This window comes from Notolepis coatsorum (genome assembly GCF_963971535.1).
Source record: "Notolepis coatsorum genome assembly, chromosome: 9".
NCBI classification, from domain to species: Eukaryota; Metazoa; Chordata; class Actinopteri; order Aulopiformes; family Paralepididae; genus Notolepis; species Notolepis coatsorum.
The window spans coordinates 119,014,150-119,036,649 of record NC_140173.1 but is presented as its reverse complement, the minus strand read 5'-3'; the positions used below and the strand labels follow the sequence as shown (position 1 = coordinate 119,036,649).

Sequence of the window (22,500 nt, the reverse complement as noted above, 5' to 3'; positions counted from 1 at the left end):
GTTGTAAATTGCTGCAATGCACTCCTCTTTTTTTATATTTATTATATTGAGACAGCAGGGAGGCTGAGAGGGAGCTGGGGTACTTGCGGTTCTATCTCAGCCTCTCTACGCTATCTCTGGACACAAAAAGTAGGACTTCTTTTGATGGCTAGTGTACATCCCTATGCTATCACTGCAGTATGGAGTCAGAGAGCAGATACAGCAGTGAACGTACAGCAGCATGTGGGCCATGTGTGATAATCTCTGCGTGATCATCTGTGTGCACAGTGTGTAATCTGGGCGTTGTATGTGTAACTCCATATAGTGAACAAAGGATTACAGGCATGAAAATGCTAGCTACTGTAATCCTAAAAGGTCTCCAACCATAATGCCTACACTGTAATCATAGTAATCATATAATCTACCTACCTCAAACTATAGTTTACCCATATAACTCTATATGATAACATGTATAATAGTAATTTAAATATTTATATTTACCACATACAGTATATATTAGGGCTGCAACTAATGACTAATTTGGTAGTCGACTAATCTGTCGATTATTTTTTCGATTAGTCGACTAATCGAAAACCAATTATGTAAAAAAAAAAAAAAGGATATAATTTTTTTTTTTTTAACTACCTATCTTTGTGAAAGTGGCTTCTCAGCTCTGGTCCCGCTGAAGACAGAGCAGAGGAACAGATTGGACATTGAGCATGACCTCAGAGTTGCTTGAGACTCTTGTCAGGACCAAACAACAACTCATGAAACATTTGAATTTGGATCTTAAGCCACTTTAAATGAAAATGTATTTGAAGAACAATACAGCAATCACTCATAACAAGATAAATAAATTAAATAATACAAATTAAAGTGGAAGTGTACTTTAAATAACTAAAAAAATAATAATAAAAAAGAAATAACTAGCAGCATCTGCCCCCAGCACCGCGGCTGATGGGGCTGTAACTTGGTCCAGGACCAGGAGGGTGACGTGGAACAGCTGTAAGGGGAGAGGGGGATGAGTCAGATCAGACAGACTTCTAGGTCTTTTGTTTGCTGTGTGTGAGAGGAGTCCGTGTGTGTGTGTATGTGTGTGTGTCTTACTCTGATCGCTGTGTGAGTGAGAGGTGTGTACTGTGTAATTTGTGTATGTGTGTGTGTCTTACTCTGATCGCTGTGTGTGAGTGAGAGGAGTGTGAATGTGTGTGTGTCTTACTCTGATCGCTGTGTGTGAGAGAGAGGAGTGTGAATGTGTGTGTGTCTTACTCTGATCGCTGTGTGTGAGTGAGAGGAGTGTGTATGTGTGTGTGTCTTACTCTGATCGCTGTGTGAGTGAGAGGAGTGTGTATGTGTGTGTCTTACTCTGATCGCTGTGTGTGAGTGAGAGGAGTGCGTGTGTAATGTATTGTGTGTCTAGTCTGATCGCTGTGTGTGAGTGAGAGGAGTGTGTATGTGTGTGTCTTACTCTGATCGCTGTGTGTGAGTGAGAGGAGTGCGTGTGTAATGTATTGTGTGTCTAGTCTGATCATCATCTCCTGCAGGGGAACAATGTTTTCAATGTCCAAAATTTGCTATGGGATCATCATGTTATGATGTTGTCTGGAACCCTGAGAAGCCACTCTCACAAAGATAGGTAGTGCAAAAAAAAAAAAAAAATTAAATAAAGTTTTTTTTAATGACTAATCGACGCAACAATTTCTCGTCAACCATTTTTTTTATAATCGACATCGTCGACTAATCGTTGCAGCCCTAGTATATATATATATATATATCCATATCTGTCGGAATATACCTGCATATAATCCTTCTATATACCTACTTATACACCCGCATATAACCCATAACTCTGTATGATATGCATGTACAATAATGCTGTATATACCATATATATATGTATTCTTACTGTATGTATTTATCTGTCTGTACATACAGTACCTGCATATAACCCTTGTTACATATCTGTCGATACTATATATATATATGTAACGGATGGTACCGCGAAGCCCAGTCACGAAGAACTTCCGACGTTGAGAAGTGGCTGAGGCACGGTAGCGGTACCAGGAAGTGAAACTCACTCCCCAGAGGCATCCAAACTGAGCACTTAGGGAGGAGTTCCTCTCTTGGCGCAGCGGTTTGTGTTGCTTCCCCCCGTGCGGACGCCCGGGGTTCGACTCCCACTCAAGGCGCGGTCGAAGTTTCGTGGCAGGTACTAGGTTGTACCTGTTACAGTGGTGCCGTGACCCGGATGCCTTGGGTGGTGTGAGTTCAGGGGGGGTGAATGTAATGGATGGTACCGCGAAGCCCAGTCACGAAGAACTTCCGACGTTGAGAAGTGGCTGAGGCACGGTAGCGGTACCAGGAAGTGAAACTCACTCCCCAGAGGCATCCAAACTGAGCGCTTAGGGAGGAGTTCCTCTCTTGGCGCAGCGGTTTGTGTTGCTTCCCCCCGTGCGGACGCCCGGGGCTCGACTCCCACTCAAGGCGCGGTCGAAGTTTCGTGGCAGGTACTAGGTTGTACCTGTTACATATACATATTAGGGATGCTCGATATTGGCTTTTTTACCGATACCGATATACCGATATTGTCCAACTATTAATTTCCGATACCGATATCAACCGATACCGATATATAATGCAGGGTTTCCCCCCCCCCCCAAAAATTTTTATAATTTCAGGTAATTAACATTACATGTTGTGGAATTAACACAACATTATGCATACTTTTGACAATAAATAAAATGAGAATTTGTTCTTACTTGCTTGCCTGCGTAAATAAAGGTTAAATAAATGTTAAAAAAAATTTAAACATTTAAAATTTTTTTTTTTTTTTGAAAACCGATATTGATATTTTTCGATATCACATTTTAATGCCGATATCGGCCGATAATATCGGTAGACCGATAATATCGGACATCCCTAATACATATCCCTTACCTACTCTTACTAGTGATGCTGCTGGTCAGTATGACTTGTTACTACCATAGTGTCTTTATACCTGTATATCACAGTACATAATATACTACAACTCTGGACACACATCTGATTAGCACTATTACTCAGTAGAACAAATTTATATACTGTATTCAATACCCAGTTTAATCACTATTGCACTTTACGGTTACATTTGCACTCTGGTTGGATGCCAAACTTATTTTCATTGTACTGTACTTGTGCTGTATAATGACAATACATGTGAATCTAATCTAATCTAATAAACGGCCTTGTCTATGCTTCACCCGTTTCAATTTAAATGGGCCCCGCCCACTAGCAGGGACAAATCAATCCACTGTGCCAATGTGGATCACTGATATGATATGATGCCCAATAGAAACACTTGAAAAGGCACATCACCAACAAGGAAAGATGCTCACTGGCAAAGGTGGGTGTGTTAGGAGAAGATAAAGGCCTTGTATTTGATCTTGAAACGGGTCGCCTGTTGCAAAAAGTCATCGCTCAGTGCAAATGTCAACTCTGTTCTGCAAACGAAGAACCGACAGAAACATCCGAGGTGGAGCCTGGGAGTAGAAGTAAACTAGTATTGAATCACATTAAAATATACATTAGGGGCGGTCAGGTGGCGTAGCGGAGATTGCGCTCGTCACCAATGCAAGAGGCTGCGGTCTCGTCTCCCGGAGTCAGCATTGCCTTGGCTTGGGCTGATCGCTATACTAACTCGTTTGGCTGAGTTAGGGGGAGGGAAGCCGTGGGTGGGAAACTGGCGTTGTGGACAGCAACGCCTACAGGTCAGGTCTGGGCGCTTGCTCAGCGGAGGCAGGACTTGAGGAAGGCAGCGTGACCTCCCACGTGTTACACTTCACCAATGAGAGCCCTCGCTGCCAGGTGAGAAGAGAGCCACTGGCTGTCGCCGCACGTGTCGGAGGAAGCGTGCGGATACTTCACGGTTCACTTGTACCGACCAGTAGGAGAACATGCGCACAACAACCAGGTAGGGGAGGGGGGGGGAATTGGCACAACGACTAAAAATTGGGACGGGGAGAAAACAGAGAAAAATCGGAGAAAGAGAGATACAAAAAAAAAGAAGAAAAAAGAAAAAATATACATTTAAAAAAAAAGTTATAAAAAAATCAGTATTTGTTCAAGATCTTGTCCTTATGTGTCAGTGTAAGGAGCACCCCATCTATAATACATTGACCTGGCCTATACTGGTTAAAGGGTTGCTTGTCCCGTTGTGATTGGCTTCCTCTTTATGTTGGTTGGCTCCAAACAAACAAACAAACCTGTAAAAAGTAGGATATTGGCTTTGAAATGTAGTGGAGTAGTATAGTATTCAAGTAAAGTAGAAATATTGTACAGTACTTAAAGATGCAGTACAATGATGTTGTAATTGGTTATTGTGGAATGTTAATGTCATATGTATAATTTCTTCAGCTTAATCAGAAGTATAATTTCTTTATATAAGTGTATATAAGGTCACCCTCTCTGAGCACAGCCAACTCTCAGTAGGCTGAGCGGGCGTGGCCTTCTGTTCACTAGACACTTATATACTATAACAGTGTAGGTGCTTGATACATGGATACAAGGACACGGTTACACCACTCAGCTAGATGTGAGTGATGGGCCAATCAGAGCAACTGGATGTGACAGATGGGCCAATCAGAGTTTTATACTTCAAATATTTCAGAGGAAGCAGATTGGATATCTGAAATGACTTCATTGTGTTGATATTCAGGAGGATGGACATCAAGGGGCTTTAGTTGTCATTTTCAAAAAGTAAGTGAGAGAACCAGCTCTAACATGTCGGTTTTCCATGCATCTGAGGCTTGTGACGCAGGTTGTTTTTTTGTTTGTTTATTTGGGTATCTAGCAATATTATTATTATTATTATTATTATTATTATTATTATTATTATTATTATTATTATTAGTATTATTATTATTATTATTATTATTATTATTATTAGTATTATTATTATTATTATTATTATTATTATTATGGTAATGATTATTATTATTATTATTATTATTATTAGTATTATTATTATTATTATTATTATTATTATTATTATTATTATTATTATTATTATTATTATTATTATTATTATTATTATTATTATTATTATTATTATTATTATTATTATATGGTATGAAGCTGTAAGGTGCACTTGAGCTGACCATTATGTTAAAATAAATATGAAGTTTGGAAGGGGGCAGGAAACATATGTTTTCTGCTCCTTTTCGGCCATGGGTGTATCACAAAAAAAAAAGAAAAAAAAGATGTTGGTGATATTGTGCAAAGATGAACTGTACCCCCATGTACGAAACAAAATAAAATGAATGAATGAACATCAAAAAAGAAAAGTCCCGCACACTGATATACCTGATATATATATCTGACGAAGGTCGTTTGTCCAAAACGTTGTGATCATTAAAACTGTATGTAAGTGAAGACAGTGTGCGGAACTTTTCTTTGTTAACACTATCCCGCCCAAGCACGGAGATCTCCGTGTTTCGATTCCACCCGTTGTGGACAGAAGCACGGATATATCCGTGGCAAGTTGTTATTGCTTTTATTCCATATTAATAACCTATTCAAGGTCGCCGAGCTGCACTGCAGATTTACCCTACTCTTTGAATTCGACAAAGTGCAATATCGACCAGATCCTCTTAGGGGCGCTATCGCGATAATGCAGTGTGCCCTGTGGCTGAACGGATCATTTGAATTTTTTTTGAATTTCAATGGAGATTTCAGTTAGCAGGATTCTCGATGTGCAGCATGTAGCTTGGATTACGTTTTGCATCGCAGATTTCACCATGCAATAAGAGGATTTATCATCAGCCAATGGACATATCGATCTACCAGATGGCGATCGATAACGGGGAAATGCTCGGGGGATCCCTCCGGACCACGGTAAGATCTTTTTCAAGTACAGCCCAATCGGGAATTGTTATGATACTCAACCAGGCGTTCGGCCTATGAGGCTAGTTAGGCTAACGCGGCTATTGGTAATCAATAATCAGAAATGACGTCCCCTGCCCCCCCCCTTTCATGCATACATGCTTGAGGATCGTGCCGAGTTTTAACTGTAGCATCTGTAAAACGGAAATGCCATTGGATATAACGTTAGCAGCTATTAGCCCTATATCTAGCCTTCCAGAAAATATACTAGACCAAATCCGCTATAATGCTTATATTCACGGCGCTATAAAATGAGAACGTATTGATGATTTCTTTTTTTCTTTAAGCCATTTTGAAGGGACGGTTTATGGACTCAATTGACAATAAGAATGGACAGATAGCAGTACTATAAAGTATAGATTTAGCTCTACAAACAGCCCCACATCTGTTTACATTTCCTGGTCCTCTTGAGATTAATTAGACTCATCCCAGTGGCCGCGATTGTGTCAATGTGACGATGGTTCCTCTCAGACGCACCTGTCCAGCAACTATTTTTTACATCAACATACCTTCTGTAAAACAAGAAAATGTAATGAGATTGAAAAGAAAAAGATTTTCATTGTACTGAATCTTTAAGTAACTTTCTACAGCTCATTAAAGGGGAACTACACCCAATTTCAGAATTCATACATGTCATTCCTCTGGTAGGCAGTAGAACAATATTATTGAAAATTAGCAACTTGAGCACTGACAATACCATTCATTGTCAGTGAAGTAGCTCCAGATGTTATACTTCCCCTTTAATAATAATAATAATGTATTATACTTTCATTACTCCCCTTGGGGAAATTTGTCCTCTGCATTTGACCCATCCTAACTATTTAGGAGCAGTGTACACGGGGACAAACTCCAGTTGTATCTTGTAATGGCAGTACCTTGGGTCAAACCTAGAAACCAAAGTCCCAGAAGGAAACCCATGCAAACACGGGGGAGAACACGCAAACTCCACACGGAAAGGCCCCCTGCTGGGGTTTGAGCCCAGGACCTCCATGCTGTGAGGCAACAGCGCTAACCACTGTGCCACTGTGATGCGTTGTTGTAAAGTATCTTGCACTATAATCTCCGCATTATTGTGGTCATCAACGTTAGCATAACAGCATCAACACAATCAACTTAATGATCATAGAGTCTTGCTATGGCTCAGCGGTGATGCACAACAGTCCCTCCCTCCTATCCGTTATCCCATTCAGACACCGCACAATAAGATCCCTCTCTCCTGTCGGACCGTACCATCCATTATAGATGATGGGGGCTTGATTACTTTCATAAAATGGTTCTTTGGATTGATCTGCTGCATTGTTGCCCAGCTAATGAGTAAAACACCCCTATGCATTTTTTATACACTTTGCGCTTGACTGGAGGACGATGGCCATAGCTGGAGTATCCTAACCTTATGATATGGGTGATCTCCCTTGCACAAAAGAAGAGGGGTAAGGGGGCTAAAGGCCCTAGGAGAAGCATTATGATAACATAAATATTTCTGAATAAAAGAAAGACACTCCGTTGAGTTGATTAGTCAGAGAGCCAGTTGACTGGAGTAGGCCCAGCCTTCATTATCTGATCCAACCACCAACCTACCCATGGCCTGCTAATCAGAATATGTGGTTCTCCACAAGAGGGCACAGTTTATCATCACTTAGCCTTCCGTAGGTACATAAATGTATCCAACCTACAAGGTCAACTCTGTCCACAAGAACATACCGGCTGATGGTTGGGAACCGTTTTCAAACAAAACAGAATCCAATTGAGAGCAGAGCAGGTCAGTGGAGTGTTTGTAGGATGTAGGATGGGAGCCCAGTTTGCACAATTCTGTACAACACGGCCGGCCCTCTGGACACAGAGGAGAGCAATTACATGGGCAGCATGTGAACGCATCCGTGTGTGCATAGACACACTTGCATTGCACACACGCACACACACACACTGACATGTCCTTGAGGCTAATTTGTGCCTCTCCTGTCTGTGGGGGGGGGGGGGGGGGGGGGGAGAGGAGATAATAGGGAACAAATTCCAACACAAATAGGGTAAAGAAAGAGGGGATAGAGAGAAAAGAGAAAGAAAGGGAGGTGCGTTGAGGAGAGCACTGAGTGCTGATTGGCTGCTGAAGAGCTGAGCAGTGAACAGTGAAACGCCCACGGATGAACTGAGGAAGATAAGAAGCGTCATCATCTTTAAACTGACCCAGTTATTCAGCTGTGAAAGTCAGACATCTCTCTCTCCCTCTCTCTCTCTCTCTCTCTCTCTGACTCTCCTTCCATCTCTACCACTAACAAGGGTTATCCGTCTGCCCCAAACTCATCAATCACCCGAAGACAACCAGGAAGCGAGCAGCCACCACTGCAGATCAGGACCAGTGTTATAACATTGTGGGGGAAACCTAGGAGGAATGGTAGCGGTGGAGGAAGGGGCATCCCCCATCGCCAATGTAAGAGCGAGAGAAAACAGCAGCCATGTTGGTGGTGCTGCAAAGCCTATTGGGAAATGTTTTTTTCCTTTTTTTTTTACTATGCATGGTTGCTAGAGACCGGCCCTCATTTATCAACGTTGCGTACGCACAGATATGTGCGTAACCCGTGCGTACGATCATTTCTAAGCAAAGTGTGTGACTTATCAATTTGAACTTGTGCTTGACTTTGTGCGTATATTTACGCTCAGCTCAGGGCATGCGTACCTGGCGCCCGGCGGTAGAATATGGATACTGCATACGGACGGCATATGCTCTCATCAGTTTCATGCATTAGTTTCAAAGCGGAAATAAGCTTCCGTTCATTAGTTTGACTGACGTTTTCTGTATGACCCCCGTAATTCATTATAGTTAATTGTAAAATAGCAACAGTAGTGTAATTATGGTCAAAACCCTATAAATAGCATTTGGAATAATAGGTCTTTCCTTCTGAATGAATGCAGCATGGTTTATATATAGCATTATCGGAATATACGGGGTGTACTGACTGCGCTCCGAGTAACTCAACTCGTTATTATTTTGCGCATAGATTGCAGAAATACGGGAACGTTTTGATTATATTTAAAAGGCTTTGCCATTGTTAAACTAAACAAGTGGAATTTCGAAGCTGTAAGCAGAATACAAGTCATATTAACACCCACGATATAGTGTTCTTCCCCCTTCCTACTGTATAAGAAAGAATTAAAAACACATTGCAATGAGAACAGAGGTTATTTGTTGAGTTTATGTGTATACAAAACCCTTGCAATAAATGTGTCTTAAATGAATGAAAAGCATACATGCTCTGGACACAGGTAGCATATTATCGTGTGGGTGATATGACTTGTATTCTGCTTGCAGCTTCGAAATTCCACTTATTTCGTTTTGTGTCAAAGCCCTTCAAATATAAATTAAAACGTTCCCTTATTTCTGCAATCTATCCGCAAAATAATAACGAGTTGAGTTCTAACAAAGAACGTATTACATGCTGGGTAGGCTGATAGAGTAAACTGTAAATGAAATAGCCTATATAACATTATAAAGGACAGGCTATGATAGCAGGGTCTTCCCAACCTTTATTCCCCAGAGCCCCACGATTCCTGGGAGACATATAGGAATATGATATGATATATTATATATGCGCAAGTTACTGTTGCATAATGTAGGCTATGGCTGCTATTATATGTAATTCATATAGGCTACCTAATACCGACAACAAAATAGATTGTATGCCTCTACAAATGCTCGTGGAGTTTCTCATAGTTCGCTCGGGTCAGTCCATTATTTCACATCCCATGGGGGGTGTTTCATTACCATATATGGATAATCATGCACAAGCATTGACGGTAAGAACAAATGGTATTTATCAACACGGAGGAGCGTAGGACCCGTGTACGCACGGTTGATAAATCCCGATATTTCTGTGCGTACACACATTCTAAATTCTGTGCTTAAGTACGAAAATAGAACACTTTCTAAGAATTCCAAGTGGACTTTCTTTAGTATTTGCATACTTTTGCATCATCCGAGGTTGCATCATCCGGCTTGAGAAGTGAATGAGAATGAATCATTAGCAGCTAGCTACACGGCCACTTTCTGTTTAAATTTTTTATGGATTTAATTGAAAGTGGATTGATCCAAACCATGACTCAGATGAAAAGTACTGTATTTTTATTGGCCAAGTTCAGTATATTTTCATGAATAGAATGTAACATGTTTGATTCAAAACCTCAAGGGACACAGGAGCTGATGTCAAGGCAGCACGCCAGATGTGAACCACTGTAAATCATCTCAGCGCACAAGATTCCATATTTTTTAAAGGTGGAATTTTGAGTTTTAGACCCCTATCCCTATTTCCTACCTACCGAGTTGTTGATCAGTTGATCAGTCCTTTCTCAGCACAGTAATGGGGCTGCTCTTCAGTCTGTACAAGCCCTGATTCCCCTGAAATAAGTGCTGAAACCAGTTTGCTATTAAAGTATGTTTACATTATTTGTACAGTGGCCCCATTAACTTTACATTAGTTTTGTGTTTAACTAAGGAGGAGCTGGGAAACCAGTATGAAGCACAGCATGGATTGTGCAGAGAAAGAACTCTACCCTTCAACAACATCATCGATAAATAGGAAATATGTATAAAATTCCGAACATACCCTGCAAGAATGCTTACTAGGGGGCTCCAGTAGCTCACCGCATATCTCGGCGCTATTTCTGCGTCGGGGAAAACCGTGCTGCGTCACGGATCTGGTGGACTCCGAGTTCGATTCCCGGACCCGCCGTCATTTGCCAGAATGTCTTCCCCTGCTCTATATCCCGTTTCACCCTGTATCTGTCGGTCATGCTTGACCAGAAAAGCGATAAACGCTAAAAAAATTAAGTTTAAAAAAAAAGAAAATGCTTACTAAATAATGATGTGTGTCTGATCACAATATCTTGTTACATGTTTATGATTTGATGCTTTGCTGTTCATCTCAATGAATTGTCCTTGTATTAAGCTGTAAAAAGAAAATGTTCATTTATTAATTTATTAATGAATGAATTGCAAAAAAAATGAATTGAAGTAAAGGTTGAACTTATCTAATGTTGACGCCTGGAGCTAATGGCATTAATTCAAAGATGCTGCATATTGGTTAAACACGCTGCCGCGATACAGGGCATGTATTAATAAATACATGAATATATATTTTCAAAAGAAATCTTGAAATTGTGTTATTTTAGCCTAAAGGTTTAAATCTAGTGCGCACCAGAGATGTGCTCATCACTTTTCAGGTCGACTGATTCATCGACTAAGGTCTAAGGGTGTGGTGGTGTTGGGGAGTGGGGAGGGGGGGAAGCAGCCCTAATGATATATCTTTAGTATATCATGTCTCAAGGGGAAAACCTGATCTCTGGAGTACTATTTATAGCTAGTAATGATCAGATTGATTGTGGTGGGCCTACACACCCTCCCATCGTAAGATGCAACATATACTGTAGGCATCTTAGTTGGTTCACTTTGATTAAAAAGATCTTGTGTTAAGTAGCCTCTAAAAGTGATTATTCTTGTAATCTTGTATTGTCTTCCCTTCCCAAAACTACAGTACCTCCAGTCGCTTAACTTCCTAAAGACAGACCAGTACCATGAGGGCTGAGAGGTGAATGACTTGCTATTTATTCCCCCGTCGTCTGAGCTCCAATACTCAGCGATGTCTGTGTTTAGGTTTGTAGGTTTTCATTTGTGTATCCTTTTCTATATATAAAGCAGCTACACTAAATCATTTTTTTTTTTTGACAGACACATAGTGGAAGTGTAAAAGACGCCTAGTGGCAGATTGTGTGTGTGTGTGTGTGTGTGTGTGTGTGTGTGTGTGTGTGTGTGTGTGTGTGTGTGTGTGTGTGTGTGTATGTGTGTGTGTGTGTGTGTGTGTGTGTGTGTGTGTGTGTGTGTGTGTGTGTGTGTGTGTGTGTGTGTGTGTGTGTGTGTGTGCGTGTGCGTGTCCGTGTGTGCGTGTGTGTGTGTGTTGGTGGGGGGGGTCAGGTTCCAACACTGCAAGTAGGCTCATGGCAGCAGCTATCATGTGACAACCTCAGAATCGTAAACACATAATAACACTCACTCATAAACACACACACACAAACAGCAACAACCCCAGGGTTCTGATAACTCATCCAGGCTCATTTCTCCCTTCCTTCCTCACAGGCTTTAGAGTTTCAGTGATTCAATATGCTGTGAATTCAGTCTGAAGCTTGTCATAACTGCTACAAATCTCCCCGAAAAGACTTTCCTCTCAAAACAGAGCTCCTCTCCTGCGACATCTTCTCTCTCTCTCTCTCTTGCTCTCTCTCTTCAAGCGCGTTGTCTAACAAGGGACATACAGAGCTGCTCTGACAGGTGATGTGGGCTGACTACGCACAGAATAAAATCACTTCACATTAAGGTCAAGTATCCAGGTCGACAGAGCGGGGCATCAAAGGCCCCCTCTCTCTGTTCCACATTTCAGTTGAAAGCCATGGAGTACTGAGGGAGCAGCAACTTCTATCAACTCCCTCATTTTCTCCCTTTCTCTCCCTCCCTCTCTCTGCCCCTCTCTCTCATTTGCTAAACCCAGCAGAGAGGCTTTGAGCCAAATACACACCTCGCTGTGCGCATGCCCCACCACCGCGGAACAAAAATAGCTCCTCCCCAGACATGCAATGTCGTTAGTTATTGGCGTGCTGCATTATTTACAGTTTCAATCCATTCATCCATGCATCACCGGCCTGCCCCCACTCCCCCACTCCCCCCCTCCCCGTTGTCAGTAAATGCATGTTTAGTGCACTGGGTAATCTGACTAACAGACACAGCGCTTGTCTCATCTCTTTGACATATTAAAAGAGCAACACAACCGCAGAGCTTGAGTTTGCCAATTATTTGGACTTGAATTTGAGGACAGAAGAATGCCAGTAGCTCCTTGAGGGAGTACCGCAGTTCTCAGCGGCTCCTTTTCAACCAAGCCATGGCATTACATAAGACCCGCACCACATGCAACCAAAGAAGGGGGTTTGGAGCTAATGAGGCAACCCAAATGTTGTGGCCTTATTTGCATATCATGGTTCCAACGCATTTAGAAGTTGACATCAACGGCTTTGAAAACAAATATCCTTACGAGTCACGACAAGTGGAGAAAACTTCAGCTAGTGTTACTTTATTTCTCTCTCTCTCTCTCTCTCTCTCTCTCTCTCTCTCTCTCTCTCTCTCTCTCTCTCTCTCTCTCTCTCTCTCTCTCTCTCTCGGAGCCGTGGGGACTGGGGACTGTGTGGCACTCTCCAAGAATCTCGATGGGTTCCCCAGGATTACACGGGTAGTAATACCCCGGACAGTAGAAATGCCACATTAAATTGGCTTGCTCGGTCCTCTGGCTTGGTTAGCCAGGGTGCGCCAGGGTGAAGAGATTTGCACAGTCTTTAGCCTGAGAGGATTTCATAGCTCATGAGCAGCCAAGACATCTGGCCAAACCATCCTCCTGTTTCTACCTCCTCAGCCCTTTTCTTGTAAACACAAATGGAAAAGAGCAAGAGATTAATACTGATAATGCATTATTCACTAAAGGAGCTTCAAGTGTATATTTTCAAAGGTCAGTTTTACACATGGACAAAACGGACTATTTAATCCTATACCCACACAACATGTCTTTTTCACAGCAAGCTCAACACAAATAGAGTACATGTATAACGATAAGTCATCCTGCTAGGTGTCCATTTTCACCGGCGCATAAATTCAGACATAGACTAAACAGAAAATAGATGCAGGTCGCTCGCCAGGTCTCTGACACCATGAAAAATCTTCACACTGAAAGCGCAAACATTTATCTCCATTAAGAGCGTTTGCTGTCATGACAAACTAAAAATAAAATGTATATGCATGACAAAACAGGCCTAGTAAGGTAACAGTATCACCAGTCACTGTGCCAAAAGCAAGCGAGCACGCCTCTCGACAAATGAGCCCCCCATTAAGATTTAATGGCATCACATCCATACATCAGCCCACAATGTGTTCTCTCCTTTCCTCTCATGGCGCCTGGTGACCAGGGGGACTCAACGTCAGTACGGCTATGATCTGACGCATTTTCAGATAAACACACTTTGTATTCCCGTCACATATCCGCACAGCTCACAAAGGCTAACGCCTCCCACTGTGTGCACTGAAATGGAGTACCGCGGGCATACCAATTCACATCTCAATATTCTCACCAGCAACAACTGTCAAGAGGCGGATGGATGATGGCAGTCGGAGAGTGATTTAAACTGAGCGGAGGTGGAGGGGGTGGTGGTGATGACGACCATGATGATGATGATGATGAAGATGATGAGAATGATGATGATGATTGAAAAGGCAAATAAAAAATTAAGTTGGCTCATAATCATTGGTGTGTGTGTGTTTTGATTAATTTATTTGAACAAAACACTAGCCAAATTGAGGATGCTAATGTGAACAGGCTCTCCTTAGTGGAAATAATTGAGAGACGGGAGACAATTTGAGACAGAAAAGGGAATGGAGAAGAGACACAGACACTTTGGGCCATTAAACCGATCAGTTTAGACAGTGTTGCCTTCACGTTATCAGTAGAAGGCTATCAAAGTACTGGAAAGTCCAGTTCAGCCTGTCTGAGAGTCAGCCTGTCTGTCTGAGAGAGGGCCTGTCTGTCTGAGAGCCAGCCTGTCTGTCTGAGAGAGAGCCTGTCTGTCTGAGAGAGGGCCTGTCTGTCTGAGAGTGATCCTGTCTGTCTGAGAGAGAGCCTGTCTGTCTGAGAGTGAGCCTGTCTGTCTGAGAGTGATCCTGTCTGTCTGAGAGTGAGTCTGTCTGTCTGAGAGAGAACCTGTCTGTCTGAGAGTGAGTCTGTCTGTCTGAGAGAGAGCCTGTCTGTCTGAGAGAGAGCATGTCTGTCTGAGAGAACCTGTCTGTCTGAGAGTGATCCTGTCTGTCTGAGAGAGAGCCTGTCTGTCTGAGAGAGAGCCTGTCTGTCTGAGAGTGAGCCTGTCTGTCTGTCTGAGAGAGAACCTGTCTGTCTGAGAGTGAGTCTGTCTGTCTGAGAGTGAGTCTGTCTGTCTGAGAGAGAACCTGTCTGTCTGAGAGTGAGTCTGTCTGTCTGAGAGTGAGCCTGTCTGTCTGTCTGAGAGAGAACCTGTCTGTCTGAGAGTGAGTCTGTATGTCTGAGAGTGAGTCTGTCTGTCTGAGAGAGAGCCTGTCTGTCTGAGAGAGAACCTGTCTGTCTGAGAGAACCTGTCTGTCTGAGAGTGAGTCTGTCTGTCTGAGAGAGAGCCTGTCTGTCTGAGAGTGAGCCTGTCTGTCTGAGAGAACCTGTCTGTCTGAGAGTGAGTCTGTCTGTCTGAGAGTGAGCCTGTCTGTCTGAGAGTGAGCATGTCTGTCTGAGAGTGAGCCTGTCTGTCTGAGAGTGAGCCTGTCTGTCTGAGAGTGAGCCTGTCTGTCTGAGAGTGAGTCTGTCTGTCTGAGCCTGTCTGTCTGAGAGTGAGCCTGTCTGTCTGAGAGAGAGCCTGTCTGTCTGAGAGTGAGCCTGTCTGTCTGAGAGTGAGTCTGTCTGTCTGAGAGTGAGCCTGTCTGTCTGAGAGAACCTGTCTGTCTGAGAGTGAGCCTGTCTGTCTGAGAGTGAGCCTGTCTGTCTGAGAGTGAGTCTGTCTGTCTGAGAGTGAGCCTGTCTGTCTGAGAGTGAGCATGTCTGTCTGAGAGTCAGCCTGTCTGTCTGAGAGTGAGCCTGTCTGTCTGAGAGAGAGCCTGTCTGTCTGAGAGAGAGCCTGTCTGTCTGAGAGTGAGTCTGTCTGTCTGAGAGTGAGCCTGTCTGTCTGAGAGTCAACCTGTCTGTCTGAGAGTCAGCCTGTCTGTCTGAGAGTGAGCCTGTCTGTCTGAGCATGTCTGTCTGAGAGTGAGCCTGTCTGTCTGAGAGAGAGCCTGTCTGTCTGAGAGAGAGCCTGTCTGTCTGAGAGAGAGCCTGTCTGTCTGAGAGTGAGTCTGTCTGTCTGAGCATGTCTGTCTGAGAGTGAGCCTGTCTGTCTGAGAGAGAGCCTGTCTGTCTGAGAGAGAGCCTGTCTGTCTGAGAGTGAGTCTGTCTGTCTGAGAGTGAGCCTGTCTGTCTGAGAGTCAACCTGTCTGTCTGAGAGTGAGCCTGTCTGTCTGAGAGTGAGCCTGTCTGTCTGAGAGTGATCCTGTCTGTCTGAGAGTCCGCCTGTCTGTCTGAGAGTGATCCTGTCTGTCTGAGAGTCCGCCTGTCTGTCTGAGAGTGAGCCTGTCTGTCTGAGAGTCAACCTGTCTGTCTGAGAGAGAGCCTGTCTGTCTGAGAGAGAGCCTGTCTGTCTGAGAGTGAGCCTGTCTGTCTGAGAGAGAGCCTGTCTGTCTGAGAGTGATCCTGTCTGTCTGAGAGTCAGCCTGTCTGTCTGAGAGAGAGCCTGTCTGTCTGAGAGAGAGCCTGTCTGTCTGAGAGAGAGCCTGTCTGAGAGTCAGCAATTAATGCTAATTGGCTACTGCACTGCAATCGCACAATCCATTAAATGCGTTGTGAAAATATTCAGCCTTTTCAGCAAATAGAACGTACAAATATCATAAATCGGGAATTATGTATGGAGTTTTATGTTCTCTAGTATGAGTCCTTAGGAGACACAAAAAGAGTGGACAAAAAGCGATAGGAGGACAGAGCCATGTCTCACACTTAACACTGTAGAGAGTATTACTTAACACTAGATAGAGCATTACTTAACACTACATCTACATAGAGCAGTACTTAACACTACATCTACATGGAGCATTACTTAACACTGCAGAGAGCAGTACTTAACACTGCAGAGAGCAGTACTTAACACTGCAGAGAGCAGTACTTAACACTGCAGAGAGCAGTACTTAACACTGCAGAGAGCAGTACTTAACACTGCAGAGAGCAGTACTTAACACTGCAGAGAGCAAGTCAAGTCAAGTCAAGAGTTTTATTTGTCACGGCATACAAGTATACAGTGAAATGCGGGACCATTTCCATACTTAACATTGCAGAGAGCAGTACTTAACTTAACACTAACCACACAGTAAACCTAACCTAACCAATTGGAATTTGTAAACAAAGGTGGACCTGGATTGGCCACATACTCAGAATGGATCGGCAAGAGGGGAACAGGTCAAATCTGGGGCCTGTCGCAGCCTCTGCATATGTCTAATATAATAATAATAATAATAATAATAATAATAATAATAATAATAATAATAATAATAATAATAATAATAATAATAATAATAATAATAATAATAATAATAATAATAATAATAATAATAATAATGGATTGGATTTATATAGCGCTCTTCGTGACACCCCAGTGACCCCAGAGCGCTTACAGAGTCCATTATTCGTTCATACATTACACAGTCATACCGGTGGTGGTAAGCTACAATTGCAGCCAGAGCTGCCCTGAGGCAGACTCACGGAAGCGTGGCGAATAATCATCGCCTACGGCCCCTCCGACCACCACCAACATTCATTCACATGCATACACATTCATACGAGGCAAGTAGGTTAAGTGTCTTGCCCAAGGACACAACGGCAGTGGGATGGACATGGGCTTGAGCGGGATTCGAACCACCAACCCTTCTATCATTCGCCCCACGAATATGCTCTTATGGGGGGGGGGGGGGGGGGGGGGGCCTGGCCTGGGGTGCAGAGTGGGCTCTGGTTGTAGCCCGTTGTTCTCCCCCTCTCTCTCAGCATCGCTTTCTCCATCTCTCTCAGCATCGCTTTCTCCATCTCTCTCTCTGCATCGCGTCTCTCCCCTTCTCTCTCTCTGCACCCCCCCCTCTCTGCATCGCTCTATCCCTCTCTGCATCGCTCTCTCCCTCTCTGCATCGCTCTCTCCCTCTCTGCATCGCTCTCTCCCTCTCTGCATCACTCTCTCCCCTCTCTCTCCCTCCCTCTCCATCTTCTTTATTAGTCACACTTCTCTGTTACCATCCAAGGTCACGCTGTAACAGTCTCTGAAGAGCGGTGGGTTGAAGCAGAAAGACATGTCCTTCCATAATAGAACACAGTAGCACAGTGTATCCAAACAAACACAGCTTCTTACCAGTTAGTATCCAGTTCATGGCTGACAACTTTTCTCCAGAATTTCTCAACAACATAAAGTGGGATGTGGGCTCTCTCGTGCACAAATTAGCACCAATGACCTATTTATGCTTTGCTGCATCGTGTGCTCTCCTATTGGCACAATGCCTCGCAATGTGTCCTTATCTTATACCATACAACTGAGGCAGACCCATGTCAGCTCAGCCAAACATGCTATAGTATTTCATTGGATGAGTGGTTACTATTTTCGAACATCTCATCACCCACAGACATATAATCTGAAGGCTACAAAGTACTGCCAACGCATGTCGGAAATGTTCACAGAGTCTGTCTCAGTCAACAAAAAACGTTCACAGAATCTTCTCTTTTAAGTGGTGCCTCATTTTCTATACTGTACACAGGTTTGTTTGTTTGTTGATTGTTTGTTGAATATTGATTGTTGGGCACATAGGCAACGGCTATATTGGGCTACACTTGTTCTTTATGTGTAAACAAGGGATCACAGTGTCATACCGTAGATACAAAGCAAACTCACCTTACACAGAGTGCAATGCCTGTGAGCTCTCGCTAGCGCCAGAGCAGTTAACCGTGAGCGAGGGAGCGAGCAAATAATGTGAGTGAGTTAGTGACATTGCCATAGAGGTGCTTCTATCTGCTAGACACAGCCTGTTGTTAAGTAAACACATGGGAGTGTCGGCAGGCGTGTGTGCAGTGATCTTATTTCCTTTGCTGTCCCTGGTCAGTTACTACTACTAAGACACCTGCCAGGAGGTTTCACTGTACTAAAACATCACTGCTGCATGCAAAACATAAATCACACAGTCTTTACATTCAGTGACCGCATAACCTACCATGCTCTGTAAATAACTCATGTACAGATACCGATATGCCTACTTTGTTTACCTTGTTTATTGCACTTATGTCGCTCTATTGGTTGGACTCTATTATTATTATTATTATTATTACTTGTATTATGCACAATCGTTGCGGGCGAGACCCCCCGCATTTCACTGTATACCTGTATGCCGTGACAAATAAAACTCTTGTGTCTTGTATCTTGTATCTAACCGCGATGTGCCCGTAGCCCTCGGTCGAAGCCGTCAGTCTGTTAGGAGAGCCTCCACACACCCTGGTCATCTGATGGGCCGGCTAGTGACAGGTCGACTTTCATTGTCACAGCTGTCGCCGTGTATAATGACTCATGAGTGTCACTACGGCAACCGCTTCCCCATCCCCCCCCCCCCCCTACGCTCTGGTGCCCCATGTTGACTTCCTGTCTCTCTCTCTACTCTGTTCCTGTCAGCCAGGGCAAGTGTGGCAGGTGGTAGGAACCCCCTGACAGACAGAACCCCATCGCCCACCCCCGCCCAATCTACCCAATCCCACACCTCTCTCTCTCTCGTCTCTCTCTCTCTCTCTCTCTCTCTCTCTCTCTCTCTCTCTCTCTCTGCTCCTCTCTCTCTCTCTCTCTCTCTCTCTCTCTCTCTCTCTCTCTCTTCTCAAGGATGGGTGATGTATCGTGGGAGGAGGCAGTCAAGACACTAAACTGCCTGGGACGGGTGTGCTGATGGACATCTGGAAAGGCTCTGTAGAGTTTCTGCCGGCAGGGCTCAGAACACGCAGCCAGACGGGGCCTCTGTGTGTCGACACAAACGGGTTAGCAAACTCCTCTAAAGACAACACTTGACACCATACCCACTGGAACCAAGACTACATTTGGTACATCATTTCATCAGTCTATCTTACAATCCAACTCCAATAATAGACTGTAAGATCATTCCGAGGCAAAGACAAACGACTGGACTAACATTAACTCTAATGGCTAATAACCGAGCTGGGTACGGTTTCAGAGTTCCTGTGTTAGAGCTAAAATAACCAGCCTTTCTACTCCCTATTCTGGAAGACCCGCTTCCCCCCCGTGCACCACGACACGACAGGGTCATTTAAAATGAGTTGTACTGTATATCTGAAAGGAAATACCATATCATAAATCAGCACAGTACAGCTGGTGCTCTCTGTTTAACCCCAGTGGCCCCTGTATGATATATGACCACAGACCACCTATATAGCCCGCCAGGCAGGCGGACACACCCCGGGTGACTGACAGGTCGGGGGGTATCAGCGAAAGCTCCCCCGTTCCGACACAGGATGACGGATCCTAAAAATGAGCTTCTGTCAAGAGAAAGATGAAGAACTGGTCTGGGGTGGGGGACGGGGAGGGGCGGATTGGAACAATCTGTCTGGAGGATCTCCTCTCTATGATGCCCTCTGTGGGGTCATTAAAAATGGGAGTTGGTATCTTTTTTTCCTCTCTCCTTCTTTCCTTGATTGTACTACGAAGGACAACGCCAGGACAGAGCGGACAGTGGCAGACTGGAGGATGATACGCTGTGAGCTCCGCTTCCTGTTGTCTATCTGAGGAGGACATTCTGTCTCCGTAGCATCATCCTTCTGCCAAATGGCAGCGTACCCCCGGAGACCATCACTGGAACCATGACCTTGGATAATAACAGAGGGAGCTAATAGAGGGAGAGCACACAAGAAACAGAGAGAGAGAGAGAGAGAGAGAGAGAGAGGAGAGAGAGAGAGAGAGAGAGAGAGAGTGAGAGAGATGAGAGAGAGAGAGAGAGAGAGAAGATGGCAGATAAAGGTGATGAGGAGCGGACCGAAAATGGAGGGATGAGAAAAGGGAGGGGGAGAGATGGCCTCCTGGGATTATGAGGAGGGCTGGGCGGTGGCAGAAAACGGCTTGTGGGAGAGACAGGATGGGAGATAGATGGTGACTGGGGGGAGAGACAGGATGGGGGGGAGAGATGGTGACTGGGGGGAGAGACAGGATGGGAGAGACAGGATGGTGACTGGGGGGAGAGACAGGATGGGAGAGAGATGGTGACTGGGGGGAGAGACAGGATGGGAGAGAGATGGTGACTGGGGGGAGAGACAGGATGGGAGACAGGATGGTGACTGGGGGGAGAGACAGGATGGGAGAGAGATGGTGACTGGGGGAGAGACAGGATGGGAGAGACAGGATGGTGACTGGGGGGGAGAGACAGGATGGGAGAGAGATGGTGACTGGGGGGGAGAGACAGGATGGGAGACAGGATGGTGACTGGGGGGAGAGACAGGATGGGAGAGAGATGGTGACTGGGGGGAGAGACAGGATGGGAGAGAGATGGTGACTGGGGGGGAGAGACAGGATGGGAGAGAGATGGTGACTGGGGGGGGAGAGACAGGATGGGGGAGACAGGATGGTGACTGGGGGGGAGAGACAGGATGGGAGAGAGATGGTGACTGGGGGGAGAGACAGGATGAGAGAGAGATGGTGACTGGGGGGGAGAGACAGGATGGGAGAGACAGGATGGTGACTGGGGGGAGAGACAGGATGGGAGAGACAGGATGGTGACTGGGGGGAGAGACAGGATGGGAGAGAGATGGTGACTGGGGGGGAGAGACAGGATGGGAGAGACAGGATGGGAGAGACAGGATGGTGACTGGGGGGAGAGACAGGATGGGGGAGAGATGGTGACTGGGGGGGAGAGACAGGATGGGAGAGACAGGATGGTGACTGGGGGGAGAGACAGGATGGGAGAGAGATAGTGACTGGGGGGAGAGACAGGATGGGGGAGAGATGGTGACTGGGGGGAGAGACAGGATGGGGGAGAGATGGTGACTGGGGGGGAGAGACAGGATGGGAGAGAGATGGTGACTGGGGGGGAGAGACAGGATGGGGGAGAGATGGTGACTGGGGGGAGAGACAGGATGGAGAGAGATGGTGACTGGGGGGAGAGACAGGATGAGAGAGAGATGGTGACTGGGGGGAGAGACAGGATGGGAGAGAGATGGTGACTGGGGGGGAGACAGGATGGGGGAGAGATGGTGACTGGGGGGGGAGAGACAGGATGGGAGAGAGATGGTGACTGGGGGGAGAGACAGGATGGGGGAGAGATGGTGACTGGGGGGGGAGACAGGATGGGGGAGAGATGGTGACTGGGGGGAGAGACAGGATGGGAGAGAGATGGTGACTGGGGGGAGAGACAGGATGGGAGAGACAGGATGAGAAGGATGGAAAATATTAGAGCATGTCATGTCCTCTAAGGCACAGCAAGAGCTTAAATGCCACAGCGTGTGCGTGTCGGTGTACGTGCGTTCTCACCTCCGTGCCTGTGTTTTGTGTATTACACCTTTGCGTGCGTGCATGTATGTGTGTGTGTGTGTGTGTGTGTGTGTGTGCGTGCGTGCGTGTATGTGTGTGTGTGTTTGGGTGCATGTAGGTCTATGAGTGTGCCTTCATCTGTTTATGTGTGTCACCTTTGCTGCGTGCGTGTGTGTGTGTGTGTGCGTGTGTGTGTGTGTGTGTGTGTGTGTGTGTGTGTGTGTGTGTGTGTGTGTGTGTGTGTGTGTGTGTGTGTGTGTGTGTGTGTGTGTGTGTGTGTGTGTGTGTGTGTGTGTGTGTGTGTGTGTGTGTGTGTGTGTGTGTGTGTGTGTGTGTGTACTTGTGAGTGGAGAGTTCAGTGTTCAGTGTTCTGATGGCCTGGGGGAAGAAGCTGAGCCGGAGTCTCTCTGTTCTCGTAGCGTGTGTACGTAGGCTAAC

At 45.0% G+C, this 22,500-nt stretch overlaps 1 protein-coding gene across 1 annotated transcript in view; it reads right to left on the bottom strand.

Moving 5' to 3' along the window:
* LOC311234938 (calcium-activated potassium channel subunit alpha-1a-like) overlaps positions 1-22,500 on the bottom strand; it is a gene marked incomplete at both ends in the record, with an annotated part of 336,543 nt that overhangs the window by 120,708 nt on the left and 193,335 nt on the right. The window lies entirely within an intron of this gene.